At 41.8% G+C, this 18,315-nt stretch overlaps 1 protein-coding gene across 1 annotated transcript in view; it reads right to left on the bottom strand.

Annotated features, from left to right (window-relative positions):
- CDKL1 (cyclin dependent kinase like 1) overlaps positions 1-17,564 on the bottom strand; it is a 113,479-nt gene extending 95,915 nt beyond the window's left edge. Inside the window, exon 1 of the mRNA XM_077467604.1 lies at positions 17,408-17,564. The gene's annotated coding sequence lies outside the window, so the exon portion shown is untranslated. The remainder of the gene's footprint in view (positions 1-17,407) is intronic.
- Positions 17,565-18,315: the final 751 nt, after the last annotated feature.

Raw genomic sequence — 18,315 nt, 5'->3', positions numbered from 1 at the left:
GCTCCCGTGCGCATGCGCGGGAGTGACGTCATCGCTGCTCCAGCCACTCACAGCGATACCCGGAAGAAGATGGACGCTCCGGACTACAGGGGACAGCGGTGACTTCGCTAGCTCCTGTGTCAGGTAAGTGATACATAATGGGGTAGTATGCGATGCATAGTAGTCCATTATGCTTTACCTTTGCAGGGAGACAAAGAGGAAGTAAACCCCATCAGGGTTTACTTCCTCTTTAAGCGTTAAAGTTCATGTGCGTGTAAAGGCAGGCGTCCCAATACTTTTGGTAATATGATGTACATCCTCATTGGCATACACAGACATTGAGATTTGTATAAAATCGGTGCTCAGATCAATAGTGACAGCTGCACCAAGTGAGGCTGAATACAAACCTACCAAATAAAAAAGAACATTTCTTTTTTCTTTTTCACATACAGACATTGGACCTAAATTCCCCTTAGACCCCTTTCACACCGAGGCGTTTTTCAAGCGCTAAAAATAGCGCCTGTAAAGCACCTGAAAAACGCCTCCCCTGCAGCCCCAGTGAGAGAGCCCGTGTGCTTTCACACTGGGGCGGTGCGCTTGCAGGACGTTAGAAAAGATCCTCCAAGCAGCGTCTTTGGGGCAGAGCCCATTGAAATTAATGGCCACTGCCGCCAAAGTGCCTGAAAAGCGTTTCGGCAGCGGCGCTTTTTGGGAGCTAGAAGCCGAATAGTGCCGCTAAAATTAGAGGCGCTTTACCGCTAACAGGGTATTTGAATTTGTACATTCACAAGTTTTAACTTTTTGAATGCATTGAATCACAGGTGTCGTGTGCGAATCTACATCCTAACCAGACACAGAATGTGGTGTGCAGAGGCGGCCCCGTGTCACACTGTGGATTAGCAATATACACCTGATTGTGGCAGAAGCAGGCATGTTAATTACACACCTGTGGATATGGTTGCCACCTCATCCCTTTAAACCCGAACACATATTAATTACACAGGTTCTGTGGCTGGTAAGGTGGTAATTAAACTCAATTAGTGCCTTACCTGCATTTAATTAGCCTCAGAACCTGTGTAATTCAAAGGTGTTCGGGTTTAAAGGGATGAGGTGGCAACTCTACCTGTGGACTGGGTTCATATTCATCCCAGGGACAGAGCTCAGGTAGGGTTGTTGTCACCTCCTCCCTTTAAACCCAAACACGCATGAATTACACAGGTTCTGTGGATGATTAGGTGCTAATTAAACTCACTTAGTGCCTGATCTGCATGAAATTAGCCAGAACCTGTGTAATTCATATGTGTTCGGGTTTAAAGGGATGAGGTGGGAACCCTAAGCTCAGGGCTCCCACTTGGAGATATCTCCACCCAGGCAGACAGAAGTCTGGCCGAGGAGTCAGAAGGACAGACACAACGTCTGTGTATGAGTGTCAGGGGGACTCTACCCTACAGGCACAACGTCTGTGTATGAGTGTCAGGGGGACTCTACCCTACAGACACAACGTCTTTGTATGAGTGTCAGGGGGACTCTACCCTACAGACACAACGTCTGTGTATGAGTGTCAGGGGGACTCTACCCTACAGACACAACGTCTGTGTATGTGTGTCAGGGGGACTCTACCCTACAGACACAACGTCTGTGTATGAGTGTCAGGGGGACTCTACCCTACAGACACAACGTCTGTGTATGAGTGTCAGGGGGACTCTACCCTACAGACACAACGTCTGTGTATGAGTGTCAGGAGGACTCTACCCTACAGGCACAACGTCTGTGTATGAGTCTCAGGAGGACTCTACCCTACAGACACAACGTCTGTGTATGAGTGTCGGGAGGACTCTACCCTACAGACACAACGTCTGTGTATGAGTGTCAGGAGGACTCTACCCTACAGGCACAACGTCTGTGTATGAGTCTCAGGAGGACTCTACCCTACAGGCACAACGTCTGTGTATGAGTCTCAGGAGGACTCTACCCTACAGACACAACGTCTGTGTATGAGTGTCGGGAGGACTCTACCCTACAGACACAACGTCTGTGTATGAGTGTCGGGAGGACTCTACCCTACAGACACAACGTCTGTGTATGAGTGTCGGGAGGACTCTACCCTACAGACACAACATCTGTGTATGAGTGTCAGGGGGACTCTACCCTACAGACACAACGTCTGTGTATGAGTGTCAAGAGGACTCTACCCTACAGACACAACGTCTGCGTATGAGTGTCAAGAGGACTCTACCCTACAGGCACGACGTCTGTGTATGAGTGTCAGGGGGACTCTACCCTACAGACACAACGTCTGTGTATGAGTGTTGGGAGGACTCTACCCTACAGACACGAAGTCTGTGTATGAGTGTCAGGGGGACTCTAACCCTACAGGCACAACGTCTGTGTATGAGTGTCAGGGGGACTCTACCCTACAGGCACGACGTCTGTGTATGAGTGTCAGGGGGACTCTACCCTACAGGCACAACGTCTGTGTATGAGTGTCAGGGGGACTCTAACCCTACAGACACAAGGTCTGTGTATGAGTGTCAGGGGGACTCTACCCTACAGGCACAACTTCTGTGTATGAGTGTCGGGAGGACTCTACCCTACAAACACAACGTCTGTGTATGAGTTTCAGGGGGACTCTACCCTACAGGCACGACGTCTCTGTATGAGTGTCAGGAGGACTCTACCCTACAGACACGAAGTCTGTGTATGAGTGTCAGGGGGACTCTACCCTACAGGCACAACGTCTGTGTATGAGTGTCGGGAGGACTCTACCCTACAGACACGAAGTCTGTGTATGAGTGTCAGGAGGACTCTACCCTACAGGCACAACGTCTGTGTATGAGTGTCAGGGGGACTCTAACCCTACAGACACAACGTCTGTGTATGAGTGTCAGGGGGACTCTACCCTACAGGCACAACGTCTGTGTATGAGTGTCGGGAGGACTCTACCCTACAAACACAACGTCTGTGTATGAGTTTCAGGGGGACTCTACCCTACAGGCACGACGTCTCTGTATGAGTGTCAGGAGGACTCTACCCTACAGACACGAAGTCTGTGTATGAGTGTCAGGGGGACTCTACCCTACAGGCACAACGTCTGTGTATGAGTGTCGGGAGGACTCTACCCTACAGACACGAAGTCTGTGTATGAGTGTCAGGGGGACTCTAACCCTACAGACACAACGTCTGTGTATGAGTGTAAGGGGGACTCTACCCTACAGGCACAACGTCTGTGTATGAGTTTCAGGGGGACTCTACCCTACAGGCACGACGTCTCTGTATGAGTGTCAGGAGGACTCTACCCTACAGACACAACGTCTGTGTATGAGTGTCAGGGGGACTCTACCCTACAGGCACGACGTCTCTGTATGAGTGTCAGGAGGACTCTACCCTACAGACACAACGTCTGTGTATGAGTGTTGGGAGGACTCTACCCTACAGACACGAAGTCTGTGTATGAGTGTCAGGGGGACTCTAACCCTACAGGCACAACGTCTGTGTATGAGTGTCAGGGGGACTCTACCCTACAGACACAACGTCTGTGTATGAGTGTCAGGAGGACACCCACGTTCCCTGGACAGGGAGGCTGCAAAAATTATAAAATAAAGTGTTTTTTTTTTACAAAACATTGTTGCATTTTTTGTTCATAGCGCAAAAAGTAAAAACCGCAGAGGTGATCAAATATCACCAAAAGAAAGCTCTATTTGTGGGGGAAAAAAGGACGTCAATTGTGTTTGGGTACAACGTCGCACGACCGTGCAATTGTCAGTTAAAACAGCACAGTGGCGTGTCGCAAAAAATGGCCTGGTCATTAAGGGGGAAAATCTTCCGGGGCTGAAGTGGTTAAGATTTACCTCATTCCGTCCCCAAGCTAAACAAGACCTTTTTATTTTATTAGTGTAAAGTATCTGTGCATAGAAATATGGGCTTTTTAGGACATGGTTCATGAACATGTAGCAGTTACAGGGATGCCCTTCCCTAGCATTTATGTTGCTAGGTGTAAATGCAGTCTATGAAAAGGTCGGTTTTGCCACGATTCCGGTGATTTGTAGCTCAGCCAGCAAGCGCTTGACTTTTTTCCAGTAATTGAAGTCACCCACACAATTGACATTCTTATTGGAATTCTCTAATGCAGCTGCTGATAATCCAGACACACCAGTGAGGTGTTGCTGGATAGACAAACATTGTAGCCAATAAAGCAGCAACTCTGTAGAGTGATAACTGCACACAACATAATCACATTTGTAGATGTAACTCATTTCTTCTACAAAGTTGCTGATGGCCCTTCAAATATAGTTACAGAGTTAAAAAAAAGGCACAAGGTCCATCCAGATCCAACCACAGAGAAAAAAAACAAACACACACACACACAAAACAAAACAAAACAAAACAAAACAAAAAACACACACAAAACAAAACACACACAAATAGAAAACCATACCCACAGTTGATTCAGAAGAAGGCAAAATATTGGTCAGCATTGTCAGTAGCTATTTGTTGAACATAATGTAAGTTTTTTTATCGTAACGTGATTTTAACCACTTGAACTCCGGAAGATTTACCCCCCCCCCCGCCATGACCAGGCTATTTTTGCAATACGGCACTTTAGCTGACAATTGCGCGTGTCGTGCAAGGCTGTACATAAATAACATTCGTGTCCTTTTCCCCATAAATACAGCTTTCTTTTGGTGGCATTTGATCATCACTTTTTTTATTTTTTGTGCTATAAACAAAAGAAAAAGACAGGATTTAAAAAAATAAAAATAAATAAATAAATAAAAAAAACGTTACTTTGCTATAAAACATATCCATTAAAAAATTCTTCATGGCCAACACGTATTCTGCTACATGTTTTTGGTAAAAATAAAAAATCCCAATAAGCGTTTATTGATTGGTTTACGCGGACGTTATAGTGTCTACAAACCATTGGATATATACTGGAATTTATATATATATATATATATATTTTTTTTTTACTAGTAATGGCGGCGACTTATATTGTGATAATGCGCTGGACAGTTAGACACTGACACTTGATACTTTTTGGAAACCGGTAACACTAATACAGTGCTCAGTGCTAAAAATATGCACTGTCACTGTACTAATGAAAAATGTTAAATAGAAAAACTGCGCTAAACAAAAACACTAAACAAATAGCAAAAAGCAGCTGCTATAAGTATGATATATACAATACAGACAAGAAAAAACATATGTAGCAGCGCTAATGTACTAATGACACTGGCTGGGCAGGGATTAAACATTTAGTGCTCATGCACACAGACGTTTTAAAAAACTGGCTGCAAAGCTAGCTCCGACGCCTGGAAAAATCGGCATTAAAAACTCGATTTTTACCGCGTTTTGCATTGGCGTTTTTGTGCGCTTTTGCGCGTTTTTTTGCGTTAGCGCTAAGTAGCGTTTTTAAAGAAACACATCTCTTGGCTATAGCACTCAGAAAACAAAGAAAATATGTTGCGCGTTTATGCGCGTTTTTGCGCATTTTCCAGCGATTCGCGTTTTTACAGCTCTAGCTCCGCGCCACGGAACGCACTGGTCCTGGGTTTTTTTTACAGCTTAAAAACGCCTATGCCATTTGCAGCTCAAAAACACCTAGGTGGGCATGAAGCCATAGACTAACATGGACAGGCGTTTTTAAGCTGCAAAAAACGCTCAAAAAAGCGGCTGTAAAAACGTCCGTGTGCATGAGGCCTTAGGGCGATCAAAGAGTTAAATGAGTGTTTTGGTGTACACTGTGTGCTGTTTTTACTAGGGGAAGAAATGGCTTCTAGTCCCTTCTTTGCAGGAACACAGAATCAATTCCTTTCCCCCTATCAGAATGGTGATCTGCCTTGTTTACAGGCAGATCACTGTTCTGTGTTCTTTACCGGCGGTCGCTGGAGGACCCGGCACCCACAGATCGTGTTCTGATGTGAATATTCACAGCAGAAGTGGTGCACGTGCCCCCTGCTGGTGAAAATGCCAAATCGCGCATGCCAAATTACGCATATATACGTGATCAGCCACACAGCTGTTGCCCTGCAGTAAAATCTTGGAACTAAGCATTTCAGCGGTGCTCTGCCAGCGCTGACAGGGCTGATATCTTCCCCCCGGTCTTTCTTCCAGGTTTGCAGGCTCTGGCTATGTGATTGGCCGGAGCTGTGATGACGTCACGCGGGAGACCTCGGTTCTGGCACGAAGCTCTGAAAGTTCGGCAAAGTATGCTGGACCTTCAGAGCGCATGCATTGGTTGACGTAACTGGCTGCATCCAGGGTGAATATCTCCAAAACGGTGCGCTTATTATAGGCTTAACTGCGGTTAAAAATTACCAAGCAGGCTTTACTACCGCTTTAACGCTCAGTAACCAAAAGTGCGCATGGCCCCAACACAAAGTGTACATTCCTACCTGAAAAAAGTACATGGGATATGCACTTATCGTGTTAAAATGAAGCATCTTAGGCAAAAATCCTGTTGCCCAATTAAACCGGTATTAACCACTTAAGGACCAGGCTTCTTTTTCAGACTCGGTGTTTACATGTTTAAAACTGTTTTTTTTTTTGCTAGAAAATTACTTAGAACCCCCAAACATTTTATATTGTTTTTTTTTTCTACCACCCAATGGCGGTCATTGCAATACTTTTTTTCACACCGTATTTGCGCAGCGGTCTTACAAGCGTACTTTTTTGGGAAAAAAGTCACTTTTTTGAATCAAAAAATAAGACAACAGTAAAATTAGCCCAATTTTTTTATATTGTGAAAGATAATGTTACAGCGAGCAAATTGATACCCAACATGTCACGATTCAAAATTGCGCCCGCTCGTGGAATGGCGTCAAACTTTTAGCCTCAAAAATCTCCATAAGCGACATTTAAAAAATTTTGCAGGTTTCATTTTTTGCATTACAGAGGAGGTCTAGGGCTAGAATTATTGCTCTCTCTCTACCGATCACTGTGATATCTCACATGTGTGGTTTGACTACCATTTTCATATTCAGGCGCTACTCACGTATGCGCTCGCTTCTGCACGCAAGCTCGTCGGGACGAGGTGTTTTTAAAAACCTTTTTTTTTTTTTTTTCTTATTTATTTTAATTGATTTTATTTATTTTTACAGTGTTTAAAAAAATAAAATAAAAAATGGATCACTTTTATTCCTATTACAAGGAATGTAATCATCCCTTGTAATAGAAAAAAAGCACGACAGGTCCTCTTAAATATGAGATCTGGGGGTCAAAAAGTCCTCAAATCTCATATTTGAACTTAAATGCAATATAAAATAAAAAATGTCATTTGAAAAAATAACATTGAAAAAAATATGCCTTTAAGAGGTATGGGCGGAAGTGAGGTTTTGACGTCGCTTCCACCCTCCTATGGTATAGAGACGAGTGGGAGCCATCTTAGCCTTACTCGTCTCTATACCCATCCATCGGTAGGACTCGATTGCCTCTGCCGCTACCGACAGCTCCGGTAAGCGGCGGAGGGCGCAGGAGAGCGGCGGGGGGGGGGGGGGGTGGCACCTCTCCCGCCGCCGATAACGGTGATCTTGCGGCAAATCCGCCGCGGAGACCGCCGTTCTCGCACACACGACCGGCGCCTGAAGAGATATCCCTCTTCAAAAATAGGACGTACATCGGCGTGCGCTGGTCGTTAAGTGGTTAAACTTGAATTGTTTTTTATTTTACATGGGCACCCAGGTGGTTTAGTCCATAGTATGCTAGTATGTAATGCATCTGAGCACGTTGTGACAGCCTTACCTGTCATAATGTGCCCTCCGGTGCTGCGCTGTCAGCAATCCCGCATCTATCCTCATCTGGTATTCCTTTCAGGTTAAATTTCTTTGGCCACTTAAACCGCCATTCCACGATAACGCGCACAGAAATCACGTCACCATGGTACAGATTGTGTGCCGGACCTGTATGCTGATCTGGGCATCCCAGTGCTGCACCCTACCTGTCAGCAATTTGCTGTCACGCTGCACTGCATAACAATGGAATCATATTATTCTCTATGGTGCCCAGTCACATGAATGCAACATGGTGCAGTAAGATTTTTGAAAAGGTGTAGGTGCTTCATTATGGGAAAATTCCCCCAGAGGGTTTTTTTTTTTTTTATATAGCTGCGAGGTAAATAAGTGATAAGTAAATTTGAAAAATATTGCAAACACAGAAATGTACATAACATTACACGGAAAAATGTGTAATGTATGACAAATACTGACGCGTTTCAACCCATTTCGTTGTGGTCTTCTTCAGAGGATAGGTTTGCTGCAAAGAAAAAGTCACTGCTAAAAAAAAAAAAAAACTTATATTTTCCCATAATATATCATTCGGGGTGTGCAGCAACAATACCTCTCCTCATATGTGTTTTTCCCATGCAGGTGTAGGTGCTTCTTTTTTCGGCCACATGGGCTTCAATAGGAGCACATGAAAAGCACATTAAAAATGCATGAACGTGCATTTTTGGGTGTGTTTTTGGCAGTCTTCAGCCCCTACAAGATAAATAAACATGAAGCACGAAAACGCATCAAAAATGTGTAAAAAGACATGATACAAAAACGCACTGAAAAATGCATGATTATGTAGCAGCAATAGGGTGAACCTAGGCGAAGGACTGGCAAGCAGAAAAACATCACAGTTTTGCGTTTAGATACGTGGCGATTATCTTAGTATTACATTTCATTGTGAGGCAAATAAAGTGACTGTCAGCATCAAAATAATTAATTTACTCATGTAGTTCTAATCTTACTGATCTCTGAGGACCCATTTGCTTTTGTGCAGTGCTCTAATGCATGTACACTAACCTAGTTAAGCTATTCCCCCCCTAAAAAAAAATCAGACATTCAAAAATTGTTTGCAACGACCCGCTGTCGTGCATTGCAGCATGTTAAAATGCAGCTGCGTTGCCTTAGTGTGTTGGGGTGCTACGCAAAATGAATGTAAATGCATGCAACACATAAATTTGATTAAAAATTTGAAAATATCAAATTTTAATTAAAAAAAAAATCAGATTTTTTTTTTTAAATCACTGATTTTTATCCATCCTGGGGTCAAGTAAGGGTCAAAGGTTAAAGTCATGATCAGTGTATTTTGGACAGGATTTTTTTTATTATTTTTTTTAATTAGCATCAGTGTCAGTGTTGGCGTGTTTCAGGTAGGGAAAAAAAAAAAAAAAGCAAGATGCGCACTATTGCTTTTGAGCTGTACTACGGGTACAAATGACAAATAACATACACATATGTGGTATCACTGCAACCGGCAGGTGCGGGAGAATTTATTTTGGGTTGTTCTTTGGTGGTAGGTTATGGTAGTAGCAAGAAATATACAGCTACATTTTTAAAAAAATATCTTTTTTTTTTTTTTTTTTTTTACTATTTTGGGTCAGTTTTTCTTTGATAATAAAAAAAAAAATCAGGAGATATCTAGGGCTGCAACTAACAATTATTTTCATAATCAATTAGTTGGCCGATTATTGTTTTGATTAATCGGTTAATAACCTTAAAAAAAAGTGGGTCAAATTGATGTTCATTTTCAACCACAGTTACGGGAAAATTTGGAAATAATAGAAAACTGCTCGGTCAAAGGAATTTTCAGACACTGTATGTGATTTTCATTCAGAAATGATATTAATTTAAAAAAACAGAATGTTAAAAACAAGTGAAAATTTCAAACAAAACTGTTTCATTCAGTGAATGTACAAAGTATTTTCGTCTGAATATTCTCATCCGAAAATTGATCTGTGTGGCCACCATATGGCTCGGTACACACCTGTGCAGTTTGCGTTTGATCTGTTTCTGCCGTGCTTTTTGCTGTGCGTTTTTGATTTCTGCGCACGTGATTTTACTGCAATTTGCATTTTTGCTTTTTTTTTGGGCAGATTAAAAAACACAAATTGCTTCAAAAACGCAAAGTATATTGAACCAAAGATGCACCATTTTGCGTTTAAAAGTCCCTGACCCTTTCCAAATATGCAGCGGCTGAAAAAAAGCACAGATATGAACGTGTCCCATAAGAAACCATGTAAATGAACTGTAGTGCAGTTCTGCAAAAAGCACAAATAAACATATAGATGTGAACCAGGTCTAAGCCCCTGTACACACGGTCGGAGATTTCGACAACCAAATCCGTTGTATTTGTCCATCGGATTTTGTCCGTCGGATCTTGTCCGAAACTGTTGCATACACACGGTCGGACAAAGTTGGCGAAAAATCCGATCTTTCAGAACGTGATGACGTAATTTCATTACGATGGGACTACATTCAGGCTAGTAGCCAATAGCTTTGATGTAGGAATTTGATCTGAGCATGCGTGGCACTTGGTCCGATCAAAATTCTCTACACATGATCGGAGTATGTCCGACCGGCCCAGTTGGTGGGGAAATATTTCCAACATGTTGGAAAATTGGGTCCGACGGAATCAATCCGATGCATACCACACACAGTCGGATTATCTGACGACACGGTCCGATAGGACACATTCTGACGGATTCTCCGACCGTGTGTACAAGGGCTAAGACATTTAGTAACATAATAGGGTTAAAAAGACAAAAATTAGCCCTTTATAGTAAAAAAATATAAAAAAATAAATAAATAAATAAATAAAAGCAGACAATCACTACTTCAAGGGGTTCATTTTTTTACTGTAGAACTGTGAAAGTAATATTTACAGTAGTGATTATTTGCACTTTTTGTACTATAAAGGGCTCATTTTAGTTTTTTTTTAACCCCATTATGTTACTGGCCGATTAATCGATTATGAAAATAGTAATCGATTAATTTCATAATCGATTTGTTGTCGATTAATCGATTAGTTGTTTCAGCCCTAGAGATATCCAAAACTATTTACTACCAAGTTAAAGCCCAATTTTCCCAGAAATAAACTCGGTATAATCCATCTGGATACACAAAGTATTTGTGATATTATGTACGGTTTTACTAACACCATTGTCAAAACATTGCAAAAAATTTAGCTTAGGCATTTAGATCTGTTTTACGTTTATGTGTGGGGCGGCTAAGCTCCATGAGGGCAGCGACTGATGTGGATGTAAAATGTGTAAAGCCCGTGCAAATTGATAGCACTATATAAGTACCAATAATAAATATACATTATGTTTATTAAAAGGCAAACCGGTATGCAAAAAAACGGACCTTTATGTAAGTACATAGTAAAAAATTCATTTCAATATACACAATAAAGCTGGACTTGGCAGACATCTAAAACTCAGTACGATACATATCTGAAAACTCCCCAAAATACCAAGAAAACCGCTTATCACATTCCACAACAAATCACCCTTCATCTTTACAAATTTCCAGCAAGGAGGACGCAACAGATATTAAAACAAAATCAGGAAGCCTAAAGATTTTTCTACCACTTCCACCGAAACACTGAGGCCATTGTATAAAGTTTTATTTATCTGCTCAGCTGTCAGCAATTGCAAAACAGTGCACAGTGTTTGAGCAATTAATATTACGCTACTAGGTTAATGATATGCCCAACAAGTTGTATTATAAAAAACAAACAAAAAAAAAACACATCAAATAAAAATAAAAGATTAGTAATACAAAACATCTTCGGCTGTGCAGAACTAGAGATACTCAATCACATACATTCCCAAAGATCAGTATTTTCCTGTTCTACAACACGGCCGCAGTCAAGTTCACATACTGAACTACAACCTGTACAGCCAGCCATGAGGTTATTTACAGTGCCTTGAAAAAGTATTCATACCCCTTGAAATATTCCACATTTTGTCATGTTACAACCAAAAAACTTAAATGTATTTTATTGGGATTTTATGTGATAGACCAACACAAAGTGGCACATAATTGTGAAGTGGAAGGAAAATGATAAATGGTTTTCAAAATGTTTTACAAATAAATATGTGAAAAATGTGGGATACATTTGTATTCAGCCCCCCTGAAAGTGGTTGTAAACCCTTACAAACCACTTTGACCTACAGGTAAGCCTAGATTAAGGCTTACCTGTAGGTCCAAGAAATATCTCCTAAACCTACACGGTTTAGGAGATATTTGGAAAAGACAGGCAGGCGCACTGAGCGCGCCGCTGTCAACGGCGATATGGCGCGAGTGGTGGCTCCCTGCGCATGCGCGGGAGTGACGTCATCGCGGCTTCACCGAATGACAGCGGCGGAGCAACGAGACCCACCGAGAAGATGGACGCTCCGGACTACAGGGGACAGCGGTGACTTCGCTGGCTCCTGTGTCAGGTAAGTGACACATAATGGACTACTATGTGATGCGATGCATAGTAGTCCATTATGCTTTACCTTTGCAGGGAGACAAAGAGGAAGTAAACTCATCAGGGTTTACTTCCTCTTGAACCAATACTTTGTAGAACTGACTTTCGCTGCAATTACAGCTGCAAGTCTTTTTGGGGATGTCTCTACCAGCTTTGCACATCTAGAGAGTGACATTTTTGCCCATTCTTCTTTGCAAAAATAGCTCAAGCTCTGTCAGACTGGATGGAGAGTGTCTGTGAACAGCAATTTTCATGTCTTGCCACAGATTTTCAATTGGATTTAGATCTGGACTGTGACTGGGCCATTCTAACACATGAATAGGTTTTGATTTAAACCATTGTAGCTCTGGTTGTATGTTTAGGGTCATTGTCCTGCTGGAAGGTGAACCTCTGCCCCAGTTCACCTTAGAACAAAGCCCCCGCAGCAAGCCCAGTCACTGCTGAGGGAGCCGACATGTTCCCTCTGCGTCTCTTCTGGGCTCCGGTGTGCTTGAGTCCTCCATTTCGGCAAGGAGCTCTGAAGTTTCGGCACGATCCTTCAGAGTGCATGTGCCACTGATGTCAGTGGCTGCATGCAGGGTGAATATCTCCAAAACTGAGAAACAGGTGAGGTTTACTACAGGCATACCCCACTTTTAAGTACACAATGGGGTTTATTTACTAAAGCTGGAAAGTGCAAAATCAGGTTCACTTCTGCATAGAAACCAATGAGCTTCTAACCCCAGCTTATTCAATTAAGCTTTGGTAATAAAACCTGGAAGCTCATTGGTTTCTATGCAGAAGTGAGCCTGATTTTGCATTTTCCAGCTTTAGTAAATAAACCCCATTGTGTACTTAAAAGTGGGGTAAGCCTGTACCACTTTAATGCTCTCCCTGCCCGGCCTGTCAGTTTAGGTGGACGGCCATGTCTTGGTAGGTTTGCAGTTGTGCCGTACTATTTCCATTTTCAGATGATGGATTGAACAGAGCTCTGCAAGATGTTCAAACCTTGGGATCTTTTTTTTTTATAACCAGCCCTGCTTTATACTTCTCCACAACTTTATCTGATCTGTCTGTTGTGTTCCTTGGTCTCCATGAAGCTGTTTGTTCATTAAGATTCTCTAACAAACGTCTGAGGGCTGCACAGAACAGCTGTATTTATACTGAAATGAAATGAACACATGTGGACTCTATATACTAAATAGGTGACTTCTGAAGGCAATTGGTTCCACTTGATTTTAATTAGGGGTATCACAGTAAAGAGGGCTGAAAACAAATGCACACCACACTTTTCAGAATTTTGAAAACCATTTATCATTTTTCTTCTACTTCAAAATTATGAGCCACTCTGTGTTGGTCTATCACATAAAATCCCCAAAAAATACATTTTTGGCTGTAACATGACATTTGGAAAATTTGGACGAAAATGAAAGACAATACTCACACACACTGTGTGTGTGTATGTGTGTGTATATATATATATATATATATATACATACACACAGTATCTCACAATAGTACACCCCTCACATTTTTGCATTTTTGTAAATATTTTATTCTATCTTTCCACGTGCCAACACTGACGAAATTGCACTTTGCTACAATGTAAAGTAGTGAGTGTACAGCTTGTATAACAGTGTAAATTTGCTGTCCCCTCAAAATAACTCAACACACAGCCATTAATGTCTAAACCGCTGCCACAAAAGTGAGTACACCCCAAGTGAAAATTTCCAAGTTTGGGCCCAATTAGCCATTTTTCCTCCCTGGTGTCATGTGACTTATTAGTGTTACACGGTCTCAGGTGTGAATGGAGAGCAGGTGTGTTAAATTTGGGTTTATCACTCTCACTCTCTCATACTGGTCACTGGAAGTTCAACATGGCACCTCGTGGCAAAGAACTCTCTAGGGATCTTGGAAAAAAAAAGAATTGTTGCTCTACATAAAGATGGCCTAAGCTATAAGAAACTGAGATGCAGCACGGTGGCCAAGACCATACAGCGGTTTAACAGGACAGGTTCCACTCAGAAGAGGCCTCAAAATGGTTGACCAAAGAAGTTGAGTACACGTGCTCAGCGTCATATCCAGAGGTTGTCTTTGGAAAATAGACGTAAGAGTGCTGCCAGCATTGCTGCAGAGGTTGAAGGGGTGTGGGGGTCAGCCTGTCAGTGCTCAGACCATATGCTGCACACTGCATCAAATTGGTATGCATGGCTGTCATCCCGGAAGGAAGCCTCTTCTAAAGATGATGCACAAGAAAGCCCGCAAACAGTTTGCTGAAGACAAGCAGACGAAGGACATGGATTACTGGAACCATGTCATCTGCTGGTGTTGGTCCACTGTGTTTTATCAAATCCAAAGTCAGCGCAGCCCTCTACCAGGAAATTCTACAGCACTACATGCTTCCCTCTGCTGACCAGCTTCATGGAGATGCTGATTTTATTTTCCAGCAGGACTTGGCACCTGCCCGCACTGCCAAAAGTACCAATACCTGGTTTAATGATTATAGTATCACAGCAAACTCACCCGATTTAAATCGCATAGAGAATCTGTGGGTCATTGACAAGAAAAAGATGAGAGACACCAGACCCAATAATGCAGACAAGCTGAAGGCCCCTGTCAATACAACCTGGGTTTCCATAACACCTCAGCAGTGCCACAGGCTGATCGCCTCCATGCCACGCCGCACTGATGCGATAATTCATGCAAAAGGAGCCCCAACCATACTATGCTGTACATCAGGGATATGCAATTAGTGAACCTCCAGCTGTTGCAGAACTACAAGTCCCATGAGGCATAGCAAGACTCTGACAGCCACAAGCATTACACCCAGAGGCAGAGGCATATATAGATTCTGGGCAAAATGAGAATCACAATTTTTTTGCTTAGAATAAAAAGATCACAATTCTCTCCCGATTCTCGCAACATAAAATCTTTCACAATATACAAAAAACAAAAAGTGGGCTAACTTTACTGGTTAGTTGTTGTTGTTTTTTTTTTTTTTAAACATTAAAGTAATTAAAAAAAAATAAAAAATTGCATTTGAAAGACCACTGTGCAAATACAGTGTGACATAAAATATTGCAACAAACGCCATTTTATTCTCTAGGGTGACTACGAAAACAATATATATAATGTTTGGGGGATCTAAGTAATTTTATAGCAAAAATAAAAAAGATGGAACTTGGAACCAACAAATGTCAGAAAAGGGTTTAGTGTTTAAGTGGTTAAACTTTTTTTTCACTTACACACCAAAGTCTATTCCATTGACAAATTGTTACAATGTTTATACTTAAATTCAACTGATAAAGAATGTTTTGATTCTTGGCAGACTGGCCAGTTTTTTTTTCTCTTGCTTTCTTTTGACTTATGTGGCTTTAGAAGAGCGGAGAGAATTCTCTGCATAGAAAGAATTGTGAAACACTTTAGTCAAGATCGCTGATAACGATTCTTGACGATTAATTGTGCAGCTCTAATATTTATATATATATATATATATATATATATATATATATATATATAGAGAGAGAGAGAGAGAGAGAGAGAGAGAGAGAGAGAGAGAGAGAGAGAGAGAGAGAGAGAGAGATATAGAGAGAATTGTGAAACACTTTAGTCAAGATCGCGATAACGATTCTTGACGATTAATTGTGCAGCTCTAATATTAGAGCTGCACAATTAATCGTCAAGAATCGTTATCGCGATCTTGACTAAAGTGTTTCACAATTCTCTCTATATCTATCTATCTATCTATCTATCTATCTATCTATCTATCTATCTATCTATCTATCTATCTATATATAGATAGATATATATAGAGCTGCACAATTAATCGTCAAGAATCGTTATCGCGATCTTGACTAAAGTGTTTCACAATTCTCTCTATATCTATCTATCTATCTATCTATATATATATATATATATATATATATATATAGATAGATATATATAGATATATAGAGCTGCACAATTAATCGTCAAGAATCGTTATCGCGATCTTGATTAAAGTGTTTAACAATTCTATCTATATATAGATCTATCTATCTATCTATCTATCTAGATATAGATATCTATATATATGTGTAAATGGAGTTCCAGGAGGTACATCGGATTCAATGATATATGTACACATAGCGCCAACTGTGTAGGTGTGGTCCCAGGATGTTTACGTAAACTTGAATAAAAATAAAAATGTTTTATATATATTATATAGAATTGTGAAACACTTTAGTCAAGATCACGATTACGATTCTTGACGATTAATAATTAATTGTGCAGCTCTAATATATATAGATAGATAGATAGATAGATAGATAGATAGATATATTAGAGCTGCACAATTAATTATTAATCGTCAAGAATCGTAATCATGATCTTGACTAAAGTGTTTCACAATTCTATATAATATATATAAAACATTTTTATTTTTATTCAAGTTTACGTAAACATCCTGGGACCACACCTACACAGTTGGCGCTATGTGTACATATATCATTGAATCCAATGTACCTCCTGGAACTCCATTTACACAGCTATCCCTCTCCATACATAATACACAGACACACATAGGAGTTGGAATGAGGTCTTCCCCTGGAGCTCCCATGCATACCACACACACACTTTGCATGGATCACTCTCATATACTGTCAGAGCCCCATAATAAATAACACTATGGGAGGGTTATTTACAAAAGGCAAAACCACTTTGCACTGCAAGTGCACTTGGAAGTGAAGTCGCTCCAAATCTAAGGGGTAGATCTGAAATGAGGGGAAGCTCTGCTGATTTTATCATCCAATCATGTGCAAGCTAAAATGCTGTTTTTTTTATTTTTATTTTCCTTGCATGTCCCCCTCGGATCTACAGCGACTGCAATTTCAAGTGCACTTTTAGTGCAAAGCGGATTTTCTTTTAGTAAATAACCCCATTTTATATGTCAATGCACCGGCTATAGCTTGTGTATCTAATACAATCCAGAAGGGTCCTAAACCCACAAGGTGTATAGTAAATACATAGTAATGACAAGGAAAAATGCTTGCTGCCAATGCATCGAGGAAGAATTCTAGGAGCTCCCAGCACTCTCCATCAGGTAGGTATCCTGTGCGGTAGGTGGAGCGGTGAGTATATAGGGGTCTCTAGGGGGGGAATACAGCACTCAGTACATTATCAGTCTCACTCAGCCTTGTATAGTATAGAGCAGAGCGCGCACACTGACCTGTACACACACGGTAGGTTGCTCCGCACACACACACGGTAGGTTGCTCCGCACACTCCGCCGCCTCCGGCTCTCTTCTCTTCTGAGCCGCCTGAGCTCAGCCAGCCGCACTAGCAGCCCGGCCGTTCCCTTGGTAACCATCGGCCCGCCTCTGCCGCTCTGGGCCAATCAGAGGTTACAGGTGCTGTAGGGTTGCTCCTCGGGCTGGGCTCTCCTCGTGTTTGCAATGTCAGTACCGTTCATTGTACAGACAGAGGGGGAGAGAGACGGGTCTTGTGCTGAGGAAAGCAGCGGCTCTGTGTGCAAGAGGGAAAAAAATACAGATTTTTGACAGAGACATGGAGCAGAATTCAGGAATTAGGAGCTGTGTGTGTGGTTGGTCACTTCTATGCCATGGCAGAGCAGCTCCACTCCCAGCATGCAGCAGGAAAGAGCTTTGTTGTATCTATTATTAGTATTATTTAGCGCCAACAGTTTACGCAGCGCTGTGCAATATAAAAGAGACAATACATTTACAATACAAAAAAATACAATACTGATGAGTTTTACTTCCTCCCCCCCCCCCCCCAACCCCCTGCAAAGTAAAAGCATAATGGACTAGTATGCATCGCATTCATCCATCTTCGCCCCCCCCCCCCCTTTTCCTTCCGGGGCCGCAGACTCCGGCTCTGTGACTGGCCGAGGGCTGCGTGACGTCACTCCCATGCACGTTTGCGGAAAGCCATCAGTCACAGCACTTGCTAATGAAGAAAACGCGGCGAGGGTCCGTTTCTTTACAGCGCCGGTGACATCATCAGCACACTACAAGGTACCGTATTTATCGGCATATAACACACACAAGGCGTATAACACGCACCTTTATTTTAGGAGGGAAGTTTCAGGGGAAAAAAAATGTAAATTAGGAACTT

The sequence above is a fragment of the Lithobates pipiens genome, unplaced genomic scaffold (genome assembly GCF_037356315.1).
Source record: "Lithobates pipiens isolate NorthernLeopardFrog02 unplaced genomic scaffold, aLitPip1_a1.2 Scaffold_57, whole genome shotgun sequence".
NCBI classification, from domain to species: Eukaryota; Metazoa; Chordata; class Amphibia; order Anura; family Ranidae; genus Lithobates; species Lithobates pipiens.
This window is presented reverse-complemented; position numbering and strand designations above follow the sequence as displayed.